The sequence below is a fragment of the Macaca fascicularis genome, chromosome 1 (genome assembly GCF_037993035.2).
Source record: "Macaca fascicularis isolate 582-1 chromosome 1, T2T-MFA8v1.1".
Taxonomy (NCBI): domain Eukaryota; kingdom Metazoa; phylum Chordata; class Mammalia; order Primates; family Cercopithecidae; genus Macaca; species Macaca fascicularis.
The window spans coordinates 140,923,038-140,939,381 of record NC_088375.1 but is presented as its reverse complement, the minus strand read 5'-3'; the positions used below and the strand labels follow the sequence as shown (position 1 = coordinate 140,939,381).

At 39.6% G+C, this 16,344-nt stretch overlaps 1 protein-coding gene across 14 annotated transcripts in view; it reads left to right on the top strand.

Annotated features, from left to right (window-relative positions):
- Positions 1-16,344, top strand: part of FNBP1L (formin binding protein 1 like) — a 106,542-nt gene that overhangs the window by 16,918 nt on the left and 73,280 nt on the right. The window lies entirely within an intron of this gene.

Genomic DNA, 16,344 nt, shown 5'->3' with positions numbered 1-16,344 from the left:
GCCTTCTAAAGTGCTGGGATTACAGGCATGAGCCACCGTACCTGGCCAATTTCTTGTTCTTTAATCATACTTTCAATAGCAGCCTTTAAACATATTAAACATAATTATTAAATTATTACCTAATAACTTAAATACCTAGTTTGACGTTATTGCTGACTCTCATTCAAGATGTGAGCTGTTTACTTGTGTGTTTAGTGAATTTTAATCAGAAGTTCATGTTACTTTAAATTTATCTGCAGGAACCATTGAGGCTTGAGTATAACATGTGTTCCTCCAGAAATGATTTCTATTACTTCTGTCAGGTACCTTGGGGACGATACCAACCCAGAATCCATATAAGCAATAATTTTGACTTGGGGGTTTCTCAGGGCCACAATAGTCGTAAGATTTAGGCTACATAGCTAAATAAGTAGAAGTTTGAGGCTAAAAATCATCAGGGGAAACTTTTTCTCTTTCTCCCAAACTAAGGCTGAGAGAATTATGCATATCATGGTTTCATTTTGTGGGGTCAGGTTTTTCTATTTTGCCCTGAGAGAATGTTACCCTTTGGGAGGCCCTGTTTCAGTGTCATGAGGGTTGTCTCTTTTTTGGGGGGCAGGGGAGTTATTTTTTATGTACTTTAAGTTCTAGGGTACATGTGCACAACGTGCAGGTTTGATACGTAGGTATACGTGTGCCATGCTGGTTTGCTGCGCCTTCAACTCATCATTTATATTATGTATTTCTCCTAATGCTATCCCTCCCCGAGACCCCCAATCCCCTGACAGGCCCCGGTGTGTGATGTTCCCCACCCTGTGTCCAAGTGATCTCATTTTTCATTTCCCACCTGTGAGTGAGAACATGTGGTTTTTGGTTTTCTGTCCTTGTGATAGTTTGCTGAAAATGATGGTTTCCAGCTTCATCCATGTCCCTGCAAAGGACATGAACTCATCCTTTTTTATGGCTGCATAGTGTTCCATGGTGTATATGTGCCACATTTTCTTTATCCAGTCTATCATTGATGGACATTTGGGTTGGTTCCAAGTCTTTGCTGTTGTGAATAGTGCCGCAATAAACATACGTGTACATATGTCTTTATAGTAGCATGATTTATAATCCTTTGGGTATATACCCAGTAATGGGATCGCTGGGTCAAATGGTAATTCTAGTTCTAGATCCTTGAGTAATCGCCACACTGTCTTCCACAATCGTTGAACTAATTTACATTCCCACCAACAGTGTAAAAGCGTTTCTGTTTCTCTACATCATCTCCAGCATCTGTTGTTTCCTGACTTTTTAATGATTACCATTCTAACTGACGGGAGATGGTGTCTCATTGTGGTTTTGATTTGCATTTCTCTGATGGCCAGTGATGATGAGCATTTTTTCATGTGTCTGTTGGGCGTATTGATGTCTTCTTTTGAAAAGTATCTGTTCATATCCTTTGCCCACTTTTTGATGGGGTTTGTTTTTTTCTTGTAAATTTGTTTGAGGTCTTTGTAGATTCTGGATGTTAGCCCTTTGTCAGATGCATAGATGGCAAAAATTTTCTCCCATTCTATAGGTTGCCTGTTCATTCTGATGGTAGTTTCTTTTGCCATGCAGAAGCTCTTTAGTTTAATTAGATCCCCTTTGTCTATTTTGACTTTTGTTGCCATTGCTTTTGGTGTTTTAGTCATGAAGTCCTTGCCCATGCCTATGTCCTGAATGGTATTGCCTAGGTTTTCTTCTAGAGTTTTTATGGTTTTACTTCTAACATTTAAGTCTTTAATCCATCTTGAATTAATTTTTGTATAAGGTGTAAGGAAGGAATCCAGTTTCAACTTTCTACATATGGCTAGCCAGTTTTCCCACCACCATTTATTAAATAGGGAATCCTTTCCCCATTGCTTGATTTTGTCAGGTTTGTCAAAGATCAGATGGTTGTAGATGTGTGGTGTTATTTCTGAGGCCTCTGTTCAGTTCCATTGGTCTGTCTCTTGTTTTGGTACCAGTACCATGCTATTTTGGTTACTGTAGCCTTGTAGTATAGTTTGAGGTCGGGTACCAGCATGCCTCCAGCTTTGTTCTTTTTGCTTAGGATTGTCTTGGCAATGCGGGCTCTTTTTTGGTTCCATATGAACTTTAAAGTAGTTTTTTTTCCAATTCTGTGAAGAAAGTCATTGGTAGCTTGATGGGGATGGCATTGAATCTATAAATTACTTTGGGCAGTATGGCCATTTTCATGATATTGATTCTTCCTATCCATGAGCATGGAATGTTCTTCCATTTGTTTGTGTCCTCCTTGTGTCCTCCATCTCTTTGAGATGGAGTCTAGCTCTGTTGCCCAGGCTGCAATGCAGTGGTGTGATCTTGCTCACTGCAACCTCCGCCTCCCAGATTCAAGCAATTCTCCTGCCTCAGCCTCCTGAGTAGCTGGGAACTACAGGTGTACGCCACCATGCCTGGCTAATTTTTGTATCTTTAGTAGAGATGGGGTTTCACCATATTGGCCAGGCTAGTCTTGAACTCCTGACTTCAAGTGATCCACCCACCTTGGCCTCCCAATGTGCTAGAATTATAGGCATGAGCCACCGCACCTTGCCAAAAGTAGGGTCTTAAAGAGGTATATGTCCACCCATTTGTATAGCAACATTATTGACAATAGCTAAAAAATGGAAGCAACCCACTTGTTCATCAGCAGATAAATGGACAAACAAAATTTGGTATACACATGCAGTGAATATTATTCAGCCTTAAAAAGGAAGGAAATTCTGACACATTCTGTAAAACATGGATGACTCTTGAGGACATCATGTTAAGTGAAACAAGCAGGTCAGAAAAGGACAAATACTGTACAACTCCATTTACATGAGGTACCTATAGTAGTCAAAATTGGAAAGAAGGAAGTAGAATGATGGTTTCCAGGGAATAGGGGTTGGCAGGAAAGGGGTTATCATTTAATGGGTATAGAGTTTCAGTTTTGCAAGATGAAAAGAGTTCTGGAGATGGTTGGTGGTGATGGTTGTACAACAGTATGAATGTATCGTAGTACCACTGAACTGTATGCTTAAAAATGGTAGAGCCAAGTGTGGTGGCATATACATGTTGTCCCAGCTACTGAGGAGGCTGAGGTAGGAGGATCATTTGAGGCCAGGAGTTTGAGGCTGTACTGTGCCATAATTGTGCTTGTTAATAGCCACTGCACTTTAGCCTGGGCAACATAACAAGATGCCAACTCTTAAAAAAGCTGGGCATGGTGGTGTGCGCAATAGTCCCAGCTACTCCTGAGGGTGAGTTGAGAGGATTGCTTGAGTTCAGGAATTTGAGTTCAGCCTGGGCAACAGAGTGAGACCTTGTCTCTCTCTAAACAAAAGATTGTAAATTTTACATTATGTGTATTTTACCACAATAAAAAAATTCTTCTCTCCTCCCCACAATTCCTCTGTGCTTCCCCTAGTTATCCCCTCTTCCTGTACAACCACTGATCTTTTTACTGTGACTTTTCATTACCTCAGGAGGAAAGCTGGTGCCCATTAGGAGTCACTCCCTTCTTCTCCCTCTCCTCCAACCCCAGCCCTAGCAAACCACTAATCTTCCTGTCTCAATTGATTTACCTATTCTGGACATTTCATGTAAATGGAATTACAGAATATGTGGTCATTGGTGACTGGCATGTTTCAGTTAGTTTAAAAGTTTTCAGGGCTTATGCATATTGTAACTTATGCATTACTTCGTTCTTTTTTTTTTAATTGAATAATATTCTCTTGTATGCATATACCACATTTTATTCATCCATTCATCTGTTGATTGACATTTAGGCGTTTTCTATTTTTGGCATGAATAATGTTGCTGTGTGCTTTGAACATTAGTGGACAAATTTTTCCGTCTTTTTTGGAGATAGGGTCTTGCTCGGTCATCCAGGCTGGAGTGCAGTGGTGCAATCTTGGCTCACTGCAGCCTCGACTTCCTGGGTTCAAGCAATCCTCCCATGTCAGCCTCCCATGTAGCTGGTACCACAGGGAAATGCCACCACACCTGGCAAATTTTTATATTTTTGGTGGAGATGGGGTTTTGCCATGTTGCCCAGGCTAGTCTTAAACTCCTGGGCTCAAGCAGTCTGCCCAAAGTGCTAGGATTACAGGTGTGAGCCACCACGCCTGGCCCGATGGACAAATTTTTGTGTGGATATATTTTTCTTTCTCTTGGGTATATACTTAGCAGTAGAATTGATGAGTCATATGGTAACTCTATTTTTAACCATTTTAGGAACTCCCAGACTATTTTGCATTTACATTCCCACCAGGAATGTGTGAGAGTGCTGATTTCTATACATCCTTGCCAACAGTTGATATCATCTGAATTTTTGATTATAGCCTTCATAGTTAGATATAAAGTAGTATCTTATTGTGGTTTCGATTTACATTTACTTGATGATGAATAATGTTGAGCATCTTTTCTTGTGCTTATTGTATATCTTTCCTAAAGAAATATCTGCTTACCTCAGTTAACTTTATTATTATTATTATTATACTTTAAGTTCTAGGGTACATGTGCATAACATGCAGGTTTGTTACATAGGCATACATGTGCCATGTTGGTTTGCTGCACCCATCAACTCGTCATTTACATTAGATATTTCTCCTAACACTATTCCTCCCCCAGTCCCCTACCCCGCAACAGGCCCCAGTGTGTCATGTTCCCCACCCTGTGTCCATGTGTTCTCATTGTTCAACTCCCATTTATGAATGAGAACATGTGGTGTTTGGTTTTCCGTTCTTGTAATAGTATGCTGAGAATGATGGTCTCCATTTTCATCCATGTCCCTGCAAAGGACATGAACTCATCCTTTTTTATGGCTGCGTAGTATTCCATGGTGTATATGTGCCACATTTTCTTTATCCGGTCTATTACTGATGGACATTTGGGTTGGTTCCAAGTCTTTGCTATTGTGAATAGTGCCGCAGTAAACATACGTGTGCATGTGTCTTTATAGTAGCATGATTTATAATCCTTTGTTACCTCAGTTAACTTTTAAGTATGAATGTTCACCTTAAATTTCTGCAGTAGTATGTACTAGTAAACTGTAAATAAAAACTAATATTGATGGCAGCGGTACTGTATTAAGAAAAGGAAAAATTGCCAGGCAGCAACTCAGGAGGCTGAGGCAGAAGGATTGCTTGAGGCCAGGAGTTTGAGATCAACCTGGGTAATATAGCAAGATCTTGTCTCTAAGAAAATAAAAATAAAAAAATTAGCCTGACATGGTGGTGTACACTTGTTGTTCCAGCTATGTGGGATCACTTGAGCCCGGGAGTTCAAGGCTACAGTGAGCTATGATCATGTCACTGCACCACTGCTGTCTGGGCAACAGAGTGAGACTCTGACTCTTAAAAGAAAAAAAGAAAAGGAAAAAATGTAATTGTGGTGTTAAAGTACCATATTTATCTTTGATATTCCTCCCTGAACTTGCCAGCCACTCTTTTATATTGAGGTGTTTGGTTTTGGCATTAATTTAAGAAATTTAAAATCCAAGTGTGAATGTTAGCTGTGCTCTCTTTTCTTTCTTTATTTTTTCCCGAGATGAGGTCTCGCTCTGTTGCCCAGGCTGGAGTGTAGTGGTGCCATCACAGTACAGTAACCTCAAACTCCTGGGCTCAAGTGAGCTTCCTATCTTAGCCTCCAGGGTATCTGGGACTACAGGTGCATGCCACCAAGCCCAGCTCTTTTTTTTGTGTGTGGATACAGGGTCTCTCTGTGTTGCCCAAGCTGGTCTTAAAACTCCTGGGCTTAAGCAGTCGTTCTGCCTTGGCCTGCTAAAGTGTTGAGATTGCGGCATGAGCCACCACACTCAGCCTTGTCTGTTACTTTTTAAAAGAAACTTTTTCACTAACTGGCACTCCAGTTGCCTTGCTTCTCTTGTCTCTGACTATGGATGGGAGTCTTTGTTGTTGTATAAGTAGAAAGCTTTCTTACGTTGTAAGATGTCAGTAGTATCAAGTATGAAAGTCTAGGAAATGGGCCAGGCGCAGTGGCTCACACCTATAATCCCAGCACTTTGGGAGGCTGAGGTGGGCGGCTCACCTGAGGTTAGGAGTTCGAGATTAGCCTGGCCAACATGGTGAAACCCCATCTCTACTAATAATATAAAAATTGGCTGGGCGTTGTGGTGCACGCCTGTAATCCCAGCTATGCGGGAGGCTGAGGCAGGAGAATCGCAGAGTGAGACTGCATCTTAAAAAAAAAAAAAAGAAAGTCCAAGAAATGTTGGGTCTAGGAGATACTTAAGTAATGAAAACCTTCTGCATGATTTAAACATGACTTTAGAATTTGATTAATTCCTATAAGACATTTTGGCAGTTCTTTGGTAATATCTAATAAGAATAATGGCAATATTATTCTTTTTTAGTGATGCAAAATTACAAATACTGCAGTGGTACTTACTTACTCATTTATATTGTAGCTACAGGTTGAGTGTTCCTTATCCAAAATGCTTGGGGCCAGAAGATTTTCATATTTTGGATTATTTTTGGATTTTTGGAATACTTTCGTTTTACTTACTGGTTGAGCGTTCCTAATCTGAAATAGGAAATGCTCCAATGAGCATTTCCTTTGAGCATCATGCTGTCACTCAAAAACTTTTGGATTTTGGAATGTTTCAGATTCTGGAACATTTCAGATTAGGGGTGCTCAACCTGTGGAACGTTAGTTTATGTTAATCAAAGCTACATTTTTGTTTTTATTCTGCTTAGTGTTTTGACTTTATTATCTGTATGAAGAACCTAATTCTCATCCAGGCACTGTGGTGCATGCCTGTAATTCCAACACTTTGGGAGGCCAAGGCGGGCAGATGGCTTGAGCCTAGGAGTTCAAGACCAGCCTAGGCAACGTGGCAAGATCCTGTTTCCACAAAAATTACAAAAAGTAGCTGGGTGTGGTGGTGTGCACCTGTAGTTCTAGCTACTCAGGAGCCTGAGGTGAGAGGATTTCTTGAGTCGGGGAGGTGGAGCCTGCAGTGAGCCGTGATTGTGCCACTGCACTCCAGCCTGGGTGACAGACTGAGACCCTGCCTCAAAAAACAAAAGCAAAACCAAAAACCTAATTCTTTTTTATTTATCCTCAGTGTTTCTTGCTTGGGTGAAATGTTGGTTCATTTCTTTGTTCAACTTCTGGTAGTCGATAAGTTAGTCATTTATTTTATGTATTTTATACCTTTTAAACATCAGCAACTTTTTATTTCAGTTGGCCGTTGGCATGTGGCTTGGAGAGTCTAATAATAACATTAATTTATGGGAGTGTTGGGTGGGCAGCAGTTTATAGTTTTGTAAGACTTCATTGATGATTGTGATTCTCATCTGGCTGAGAAATGGTGCTGTTAATTAGCAGTACAGAAATCTGGACAGTCATTAGAATCATCTAGAGAATTTAAAGGCAGTAACAACCATACTCCCAAATCCTACTGTAATCTCTTGAATCAGAATCTCTGGCATGAGGCCCAGAAATTTGTGTTTTTTGAAAATATTCCAAATGATTCTGACAGTACCAAGGTTTGAAAACCGTTGCTTCATGTACTCTAAAATCTGTACTTAAGTCAGGAAATTAGAATCTCCTTGTTCTTATACTGAGTCATATTCCCTTTGTACTCCTATTAAGTTGATTTTACTAATACTAATAATAATCTAATGATTATTGAATACTTAAGCAGTGTATATCACATTTTTGGGTTCAGAGAGATTAAGTATCTTGTCTAAAACTACTTCATAGTAAGTGGAAGAGTGGTATAAATTCAGATATTTCTGTATCCAGAGCCCTTATTCTTTACCATGAATATTATACTGCTTTTATTGAATTGGTTTTGTTGAGAAGGCAGCCATCAGTGTATGTGCAGAGATTATTAAAAAAAAAATCCTAACAGTTCGTTAGTTTACCATAAAGATGTTAAGAATATTGCTGATTGCATTATTGTGGTATTCTCTGTGAGACTCATGGAATAAATTACTCTTTAGCTTTTTTGTGGTATAGAAACTGCATTTTCTATGCCTGTTTATGTTTCTCATTTTGCACTTGCTGCTAGAAAACTTAAAGTCAGGTTCTGGTTCACTGTTAGCAGATGTATAGGATTTTTTTGTCTGCATTTTGTTTACAAATTTTGTTCTTAGTATCATCTTACATTTGTCTATTTCTTTTTTTCATTTTTTCATCTCTTCTATAATTATTGTATCTTGCTCTGTTATCTTTATGTTGCTTTAGAGGAAAGTGTGAAGTAATTAACAAGTGATTTTGAACCATTTTATGTAATTCTGGCCAAAAATCTTTTTGAAAGATTTTTGAATTTGGGCAAGAAAGGATCTTGTAATTTGGAACATTATCTGTGTGCCAGGAACATTGCTAGATGTTCTTTTATTTTTTATTTTACTTTCATGCCAGCTCTGCAAGGTAAATAGTGGTATTCCCATTTTACAGAAGATGAAACTTAAGGTTAACTTTTGTCATGTAAAGCTAAACTCTGATCTAGATTTGTGTGACTCCAAAACTTTTTTTGTGTGCCTCTAATGGATCTAATTTATCTAGAGATTTCTTAACCCTCTAGTGGGGGTCATGTACATCTTCAACAAGCATTCATAAAATACTTTATAGAAAGCACTGTGCCTAGTTCTGGGTATACATCCCCAACTGCCTAGAAATTGCTACACTGGATAGGATGTCTTGACTTGAGCTTAACATGTATTTGAACAGACATTTGTATTAGTCTATCGTCCTGGTAGGAAATAGCACTCAAAAGGCTTAACTGAGGAGCTGCAAATAAACTTTTTATAAAGATGTGGGCCTGGTCTGTGGAGCCAGCAGTGGATAGTGTGTTACCCTAGAGCTAGTAACAGTTGGGAGCTGCTAGTAGTTAGGCCTTAAGGGCAAAGAGAGGCATTGGTTACTAGCCCCCTAAGCAGTAGCTGTAGGCAGAAAGGGCTATGTACAGGGTCTATGGCCTTTAGTAGGGGAATATAGGAAATTTACAGCAGAGTGGTGGAGGAATAAAAAATTTGACTTCTAGTCTTAGTATTTTGGGAGACTGAGGCTAGTGGATCACCTGAGGTCAGGAGTTCAAGACCAACCTGGCCAACATCGTGAAACCCCATCTCTACTGAAAATACAAAAATTAGCCGGGCGTGGTGGCGCATGCCTATAATTCCAGCTACTCGGGAGGTGATGACAGGAGAATTGCTTGAACTGGGAGGTGGAGGTTGCAGTGAGCTGAGATCACGCCACTGCACTCCAGCCTGGGTGAGAAAGCGAGACTCCATCTCAAGAAAACAAAAACAAAAACAAAAACTTTGACTTCACTTTCATCCTGCTTTTTCAGGATGCCTTCAATTGACTGAACCAAAGGAGAAGTTAGGGCAAGGGAACCCATTGATAGTAGTCTGTTGGGGCCCAGAGAAGTGTTGATGAAAGAGGGTGATTCTGGAAGAGGAACGAGGAGCACAGACATGGCCCTTACTCTGAAGATATGTATTGAGATAAGATAAGCAGGGAAAATAAGTATTGAGCAAATTATTACAAGTGTGATGAGGGCTGTGGAAACTTAGAATAGACGTGCCTAGCCTGAGAAGGCGTCTCTGTGGAATTTTCTTCACACATCCTGGTTCTTTTGAAACAAAACAGGTCCCCTTCTACAGAGATTCTGATTTACTAGGTCTGGAGAGTATATATTTTAAAAATCCTACTCAGGTTATTTTGTCAATCATTTATTTCTTAGAGTTAGAGAGAGGCCATAATGCTGAGGCTCAGAGGTTCGGGAAAAGAGTGATGTGAGATGAAGTTAGAGAGATGATGGCCAGAGCCTATAGGCCATTCTTGCTTTTTTATTTTTAAGTTACCTTACTAAGTAACTACATCCTAACTGCTTCTGCCTCTTTTCACAGTAGTGCTCATTCTCACACCTAGCTGCTTTTCTTTGATGTCTTGTTATGAACCTCCAATTCCTTAGTAGGAGATATATATATCAAGGAAGCTGGAGAAATAACAGTGAGAACAGTAGCACTGTGTCATGATAACTGAATTCTAAAGCTTGTTCATTTCCAGTGGATAACCAGAGCCAAGGTCATTTTGTATTTTTTTTCAAGTGAACAGAATGGGAAGTGACTTCTTCCTTTTTGAGATTTTCTTGATATCTAGAATGATGATACACATACAACTAAAAAACTTTGAGACATGTAAAATATATACAGGTGCAGTTAGAAATGAAAGAAGTAGAATATACTCATAACTTTTAGAAACTAAAGCTTCAAGCTTTACATATTCTGAAAATGTATAATTAAAAATTTTTATTATTTAAAATACATTTAGACCAGGTGCAGTGGCTCATGCCTGTAATTTCAGCACTTTGGGAAGCCAAGGTGGGAGGATCACTTGAGCCCAGAAACAATGTAGAGAGACACCCTCCTCTACAAAAATACAAAAAAATTAGGCAGGGTGGTGCATGCCTATGGTCCCAGCTACTTGGGAGGCTGAGGTGGGAGGATCACTTGAGCCTGGGAGGTTGAGGCTGCAGTGAGCTCTGGTTGTGCCACTGCACTCCAGCCTAGGTGACTGAGTGAGACCCTGTCTGAAAAAAAACCCCAAAACGAAAAACAAACTCCCTATCTTCACCACTCAGTACACATCACATGCATGTAATAAAGAGGTACTCTGAGCCAATCATCACATTTTGTGAAATATTTTGCATAAGTATAAATGTTAGATAAATAAGCTGTAAACATAAAAATCAGTTTAACCTAACTTGTAAAGAATAAACCTGCTATGTATAAGAAATCATGCATGAGAATAATTGTAAAATAATAACAAAATAAGCATTAACAGCTTTGTGTATTTGAATTAAAGGAAACATAAAGTAAGGTTGCTTGTTACTAAGTTTACGGAGTTGTGAAATATAATTGTGAAATCAGAAATTCTTACTGGTAGTTTTATATGTGAAAATGGCTGATTTCTACATATTCTGTGTTTTGCTACCCAACTCAATTTTGTTTTTTGTAATAGTTTATTGGTCAGTTTTCTTGAGTTTTTGAGATTTTGCAGGTACAAGGTCTGCAAGTAGCAGTACGTTTATATTTTCCTTTTGCAATGTTTATACCTCCAATTTCTTTCTCTTGTTTAATTTCATTGGTATGTTAGTGCATTAAAACATCGTGTGAAATATTGGACCGAACACCAACATTGTGACAGTAATGTACAAATGATATGTAACTGATTCTGTGTTCAATTAAAGTATTTATTCAGCTCTTCGTAGACTGTAAACTCTTAAGTGTAGGATCTACTTTTAATTCTCTGTATCTTCCATCTAGTCCAGTGTCATTTACTAGCTGGTAAACTCTGAACCTTACTTTCCATGTTTGTATAATAATAGGAGTAATTATGCCTACTCTCAAGGAGAGATTAAATGAGATAATATATAAAAGCACTCAACACAGTGCCTGGCACTGGTGGCAGTTGTTATTATCTATTTAATTCAACAAATAATTGAGTGTTAACCTAAGGATAGGGATATTATGTGAACAAAAATATCCCTCTGTTTTTGGTATGGTGGAAAGAGAGCTATTAATCAAATAGTCGCATAGAGGGGTAAGTACTACAAAGGAAAGGAATAAAATTCCATAAGGTGATATCGGCATAAAAACATAACCCACCATTAAGTTCAGCGAGGGTGTCCTGTGGAAGAGATTGTAACAGAGATCTGAAAAATGGTTAGGAGATGATTAGGTGTGTGTGAGTGGGCAGAGGGGGGAGTTCAGAAAGAAGATGTAGCATGTGCAAATACTCTCAAACAGGAGGGTGTCTTTCTCAAATGAAAAACAAAACGAAACAAACAAATAAAAAATCTGTTGTAGCCAGAGCAAAACAGATACAGAGAAAGATGTGTTACTGAAGTTGATAAGGTGACCACCATTCACAGGACACTTACTGTATTAGTTCGTTTAATCCTTCCAGTCATTTAAGATACATAAATTGACGTCTCTCCATTTTACCAATGATGAAACAAGGCAGAGAAGTTAAATGGCTTGCCCAAGGTGACACATTTAATAAATGGCAGAGTCTGTATTTGAACACAGGCGGCCTAGATACTGAATCAGTGCCCTTAATATTTGTACCATATTGCCTGACATGATCACTTGCATTTTGAAAAGATCACTCTAACTACAATGTGAAAAATAGATTAGAGGATAATTAGAAAGGACATTGAGAGACCAGTTAAGAGGCTGTTGCCTCTTAAACAAATGGTATTAAACAAATGGTGATTGTAGCTTGGAGTAGAATGATGGCAAGAGAGATACAGAGTAGTAGATGGCTTATTATTTTACAAAATGAGTGTATCCTGTGTGAATAAATGAAAAACGAATGAAATGAGGTGAGACACGTGTATAATATGGCAGTGTGCTGTCTTACTGTACAGAGTTTATAAGCAACAACTGCTGAATTATCTGTTGAAATAAAAATCATGAGGTAAATATAAACCTATTTAGATTTATGTTACCACCAACTAAGGTTTTTGTGTTAAATACATGGTAGAAAAATATGTTAATCTATAAAGTAGTAGCTTGTATATGTTCACCCTGCAAACTTTTAGGTGCACTTGATGCTGTAAAGCTCTTCTATTTCTCATTAGACTTTTAAATACTCTTCAGCACAAAAGTGAATTATAGTACAAAGCTATTACTGCTTCTCAGAAAATAAAGGAAGAATGCTCTAAAGATAAATATAAATGAATTAAAAGGAAGAGATCATTCACTCTAAAACTGAAAATCACAACCTTCCTGAACAGTAAAGGCAGATGGGCAGAATAAATACTTGGGTCTAATTTGAAAAATCCATATTTCTATTTCAGACATCCTACTATAACCATACCCTGCATTAGTGCATTTTGTGGTTAAAACATTTTTATTCCAGAAAGCTAAAAGATGTAATAAGATACAATAATTGTTTTTAATTCTGCCTTTTCTGTTTCTTTAACAATCCTTTTACTTTCTATAATTGTGAGTACCATCGATAGACACAGACTAATTCTTTGTCAGAAATAAACTTTATTTTTTAGGCCGGGCGCAGTGGCTCAAGCCTGTAATCCCAGCACTTTGGGAGGCCGAGACGGGCGGATCACGAGGTCAGGAGATCGAGACCATCCTGGCTAACACGGTGAAACCCCATCTCTACTAAAAAATACAAAAAACTAGCCAGGCGAGGTGGCGGGCGCCTGTAGTCCCAGCTACTCGGGAGGCTGAGGCAGGAGAATGGCATAAACCCGGGAGGCGGAGCTTGCAGTGAGCTGAGATCTGGCCACTGCACTACAGCCTGGGCGACAGAGTGAGACTCCGTCTCAGAAAAAAAAAAAAAAAGAAATAAACCTTATTTTTTAAAATGTCTGGAACACACACACATTCACTTTGGTTGTAGAATAAGCAAACTGTGAATAATTCACACTGTGAAAACTGTGTGAATTAAGAATCTTTCCAGTTAGGGATAAATGAGGAACTGATAGTTCAAGAGTGTAAATCAGAATTTAAAGTGAATGGCAGGAACTTTCCCTTCTGTCTTTTACCCTCTGAGCAATTCAAGTGAGGTTCAGCAAGGTTGGTGTCCTTGGTGTCGGAAGCTGTGATGGTCTAGAGCAGGGTATCAGAACCTGGGTCTTGATGAGTGTAGGAGGTGGCCTGGAATGGTAAGTCAGAGCCTAAGTGGAGAGAGGACAGCCTCCGTGTGAGAGGATGGCAGACTCAGTGTGCAGTATCAGAGCAAGAATGGGATGAAGAGGATGACCATTTAGGAGAGTGGAAAGAGTGGCAGCTATAACCCCTTGCAGTATATTGGAGCCTAAGTGGAATGATGAGGGTATCCCATGCAGGAGGGCAGCCAGCCTCAGGGTAGTAGAACCCAGGTGGAGCGGGGGGCAATCCATGCAGACAGCAGCAGAGTGGCATCAGCCTGATTGAGAGTGTCAGAGTAGGGGGCAGCAGTGGCAGTCTAATAAGGTGTGAAGCCTTGAGTACAGTAAGGAGGGTACCTGTGTGTAGCCATGGTGGCAGTGAGAGACTGATTACCTGCTGGGGATTGTTTAAGTGAGTATATATATTAAGGATAAAAGGAGCCAAGTTTTTTCACTGTTGGAGAAGGAAATTACAAATATTGAAAAGGTGTTGGTGTTAGATTGGAATTGGAGATATTGGTGTAAACTCATGGTTTTCTGTATAGATAGATGGATAGATGTAGAAATAAAGAGACAAATGGTAAGTTTAATTTGGACTCAGGTCTTCTTTAATTCACACAGTCACATTGACAAGGAAGATACTTAATGATTTGATACATCCTGAGGTTTGCTTTCTAAAAGGCGGCCATTTAAACTTAAAGCAAAATTCATACATCAAAATTTGTAACTCCTCTAAATCTTATCCCTTATCGGGGGAACCCACCCCCAGTATTTCAACATAGGTTCTTTCTGTTTTCCTTAAGTGTCGGCCAGTCTGAAAAATAAAAAGAAAGAGTACAAAGAGAGGAATTTTACAGCTGGGCTGCTGGGGATGACATCACATGTTGGTAGGTCCATGATGCCCACCTGAGCCACAAAACCAGCAGGTTTTCATTAAGGACTTCAAAAGGGGAGGGGGTGTACGAACAGGGAGGAGGTCACAAAGATCACATGCTTCAAAGGGCAAAAAGAGAACAAAGATCACATGCTTCTGAGGAAACAGGGCAAGGACAAAAGCAAAGATCCCAAGGCAAAGGGCAAAATTAGAATTACTGATGAGGGTCTATGTTCAGCTGTGCACGTATTGTTTTGATAAACATCTTAACAGAAAATGGGGTTTGAGAGCAGAGAACCAGTCTGACCTCCAATTTTTCCCCACCCTAGTGAGCCTGAGGGTACTGCAGGAGACCAGGGCGTATTTCAGTCCTTATCTCAACTGCATAAGACAGGCACTCCCAGAACGGCCGTTTATAGACCTCCCCCCAGGAATGCAATTCTTTTCCTGTGGTCTTAATATTATATTCCTTGCTAGGAAAAGAAGTTAGTGATATCTCTCCTACTTGCATGTCCGTTTATAGGCTCTCTGCAAGAAAAAAAATATGGCTTTGTTCTGCCTGCCCCCGCAGGCAGTCAGACCTTATGGTTGTCTTCCCTTGTTCCCTGAAAATTGCTGTTGTTCTGTTGTTTTTCAAGGTGCACTGATTTCATATTGTTCAAACACATGTTTTACAATCAGTTTGTACAGTAGTGGTCCTGAGGTGGCATACATCCTCAGCTTACGAAGATAACAGGATTAAGAGATTAAAGTGAGACAGGCGTAAGAAATTGTTAAGAGTATTATTTGGGAACTGATAAATGTCCAGGAAATCTTCACCGTTTATGTTCAGAGATTGAAGTAAAGACAGGCGTAAGAAGATAAGAGTAGTATTAGGGGGTTGATAAATGTCCATGAAATCTTCACAATTTATGTTCCTCTGTCACGGCTCCAGCCAGTTCCTCCGTTCGGGGTCCCTGACTTCCTGCAACAATCCCTTTCCCCACAAAGCGTGCAGTTCTTCATTTTATGATTTTACTAAACCTCAGAACAGTTTAGTGCAGAGAAATGAGTAAACCTCTAGTGGCCACTTGTTCCATCCACATACCAGTCTTAAGTCTGAATACCTTGGACATATCAACAATGCTCTTGTCTTTTTCTTGCCATAGTGAGTGGAAAGACTCTGAAAATTTTAACTTTCACAAATCACCTAATCTTTTGAGAACCCATTCCGCTATCTGTAAAACCACCAACTTCATAGGGTTGTGGGTGAAGATTAAATGAGAAATGCATGGAAATTTTCTCTAGACATTACGCATTGGAGTATGCTTCCCTTCAAGTGTCTTTCTACTTTCTTGCTGATGACTCTAGGGGTCCTGTAAGTTGGGTCTCTTAGAGTCTCTTAATTCTTTTTTTTTTTTGTTTTTTTTTGTTTTTTTTATTTCGAGAGGGAGTCTCGCTCTGTCACCCAGGCTGGAGTGCAGTGGCGCAATCTTGGCTCACTGCAAGCCCTGCCTCCCAGGTTCACACCATTCTCCTGCCTCAGCCTTCCGAGTAGCTGGGACTACAGGCACCCACCACTATGCCCAGCTAATTTTTTGTATTTTTAGTAGAGACGGGGTTTCACCGTGTTAGCCAGGATGATCTCAATCTCCTGACCTCATGATCCACCCGCCTCAGCCTCCCAAAGTGCTGGGATTACAGGCATGAGCCACCACGCCCAACTGTCTCTTAATTCTTAAGGAATCAACTGATTAAAATCTCTTCCATAAGTTTCTGTATAATAAAGTTGCCACATTGTATCTCACATCTTCCAATTTGTTTAAGAGCAAATAATGGTTAG